Raw genomic sequence first — 2,704 nt, 5'->3', positions numbered from 1 at the left:
TTTGATTATATCCATAATACAAATGCCATTAACATACGACTAATCAACATTATTTCACTAGTATTAATGTTGTTATTGTTACAGCTTAACAAATTGCAGCTGACCTTGCTAGCTAGCTAAACTATTGTAATAATGTCATTCCACTATTTGCACAGTGTTGCCAGTTGGCAACACATACATTTGAATGATTTACCAAAAACGAATTTTATAAAAACTTTTTTGAGAGGTGAATATGTCATCATAACATCATAACAGTGATGTTTTAGATTTTTGTTGTAGAAGTGACACGGATTGGCCCTGGTCTGTTACTGACGTTTTAGTTTGCTTTCAGCAACTACAGACAAGAGAAGGCAGTCTGTCAGAAATCTCGCCACAGAAAAAAAACTGCATGTCATGTGACTTAATCAAAGCATATCATTGGCTAAACTAAGGTCTTCTCTTTCCAACAAAAAAAAAAGATAATGTTCTCTTAAAGAGACAGTGAAAAGGAAATGAACACAAAAAGTATGTTGCCATATGGCTACACCATGCGGTAGAGTGTTAAATATCCTTTTTATATATGTGTGTGTTTGTGTGATCATTTTAATCTGTCTCCAATCTCAACTGTATTTGTGACAACCACTAGCCATTCCTTCAGCCATATATGGTATACCAGTGACAAAAACCAGCTCAATTGTCAGCTCACAGACAGAAATTAATACTGACATTTAAACAACTTGTAAATATAGGCTAGTTATTAATGTGTTATTGTTTACATACGTTACTTAACAGCCACTGCAACCCAACAAGTGTAGCATGTTAAACGATCAGTGCTAAATTATAATTGTGATGGTAGAGTGCTGTGAATGTAGATAACATCAATTGTGACTAACTGTGCACCTGTTAGCGAACATGTTATGTGCCGTTAGGCCAATGTTTTATTGATATTTACATGTAACGTTAGCCTACTGCATATTGTTCTGTCTAATAATTGCCGTTTTAGTAAAATAAAGAAGCACATACCTGTTCAGTCATGTAAATGATCGCGTCAATCCGTCAGTAAACAATGTGCACGTGATGAGCCTTCAGCTCTGGGTCGCTCTCTAATGATATTTTCCATTCATACAGCAAAGCTGTTGAGCAGACTCAGGACTGTAAAATGTTCGTTCAATAGGATGTCCTACCTGCCTGTCAACCTATTTATTTGCGCACCTCCGTGCAGCCAAAAGCGAGAGTTTGTTTGGGGCGCGGCTGCTGCAGCAGGCTGAGCCAGAGGGTGTTTAGCCAGGTAAAGGCACAATAATTGGCATGAAAATAAATAGCTGGCTGACTGTTACATTTACTGGAATGACAGTTAGATTCAGGTGGTTAAAATAATTTAGTAAGATGGGTGCACTGAAAAAAATGTTTTGTGGTGTTGTAAAATATATTAAATTAATCATCATAAATTCTACTTGTAATATTAAAAATCAAGGAGAACAACAATTTAAGTAAAATGTACACATTTAATTCATGTAATTAATGAACTGCGTGAGAAGAGTAACTCTTATTTATATTTACTTGTAATATGTATATGTTTTATAGTCATTGCACATAAATCTAGAAATATTAAGTACATTTTAATCTAAAAGTTCAGCGCGCTTGAATCCGCGCATGCGTATTTGGACCCACGCTTTGAATCAGTGACACACACATAGGAGACTTGGAGGTACGAGTCTCCCCCCAATCTGCCCCCCCCTCGAAGGAGCAGCTTCCAGACACTCTAGAAATAACACAGTCCAGGAGGGTGGTGGAGGGCCAGGTCCATGTATTAGATGACCTGGGCTGCGCTCCAGTCCATTTTTTTATGTCCTTCACTCGCCAACTTCCATCTGTCTTGTTTACTCGGATGAATGCCAAATCTGACCTCAGAAGACTTCAGAGGGTAGTCCGGACTGCTGAGCGAATCATTGGTACAACCCTCCCTTCTCTCCAAGAACTGTATTCGTCCAGAGTGAGCAAAAGGGCTGGCAGAATCACTCTGGACCCCTCACATCCAGCTCACTCCCTCTTTGAACTGTTGCCATCTGGTCGACGCTCCAGAGCTCTGAGCACCAGAACGACCAGACACCGGAACAGTTTCTTCCCTCAGGCCATCCATCTCATGAACACTTGACAATAACTGTGGAACACACACTATTTATTCACTCATACACTTATTTATCTAACACACACACTCAGTCTACATTTCAATTTGCACATAATATACCTGTACATACAACTGTCTATTGTTATATACCTGTACATACAATTGTCGATTTGTATATTTTTATTCCTTATTTACTTGTTCTATTTTTCTATTTTTTATTATCTGTGTTTTTTGTTCTGTCACTGTCATTCTGTTACACTGTGGAGCTTCTGTCATGAAAACAAATTCCTCGTATGTGTAAACATACCTGGCAATAAAACTCATTCTGATTCTGATTCTGATTCATTCTGATTCTGATAAGAAGGACAGCGAGTTCGTGACTGTTCGCTGAATGTGACCCACAATCTCTGCCATGGAAAAATTAATATTTATAATGACAACAATTATACTGTCATTTCAAAGTTTCCAACAAAGAAATGGATCGACTTCTGTCAGCTTGTTGAACACACTTTTATTTGGATAATGTACCATATGATGACTGAGCAGCGAGCGTCCAGCGGGCGACACTGTTTTCACGCTAATCGGGTAAACACTGTA

Source organism: Sinocyclocheilus grahami, unplaced genomic scaffold (genome assembly GCF_001515645.1).
Source record: "Sinocyclocheilus grahami isolate Dianchi unplaced genomic scaffold, SAMN03320097.WGS_v1.1 scaffold394.1, whole genome shotgun sequence".
NCBI lineage: Eukaryota > Metazoa > Chordata > Actinopteri > Cypriniformes > Cyprinidae > Sinocyclocheilus > Sinocyclocheilus grahami.
Note: the sequence above shows the minus strand (reverse complement) of the source record.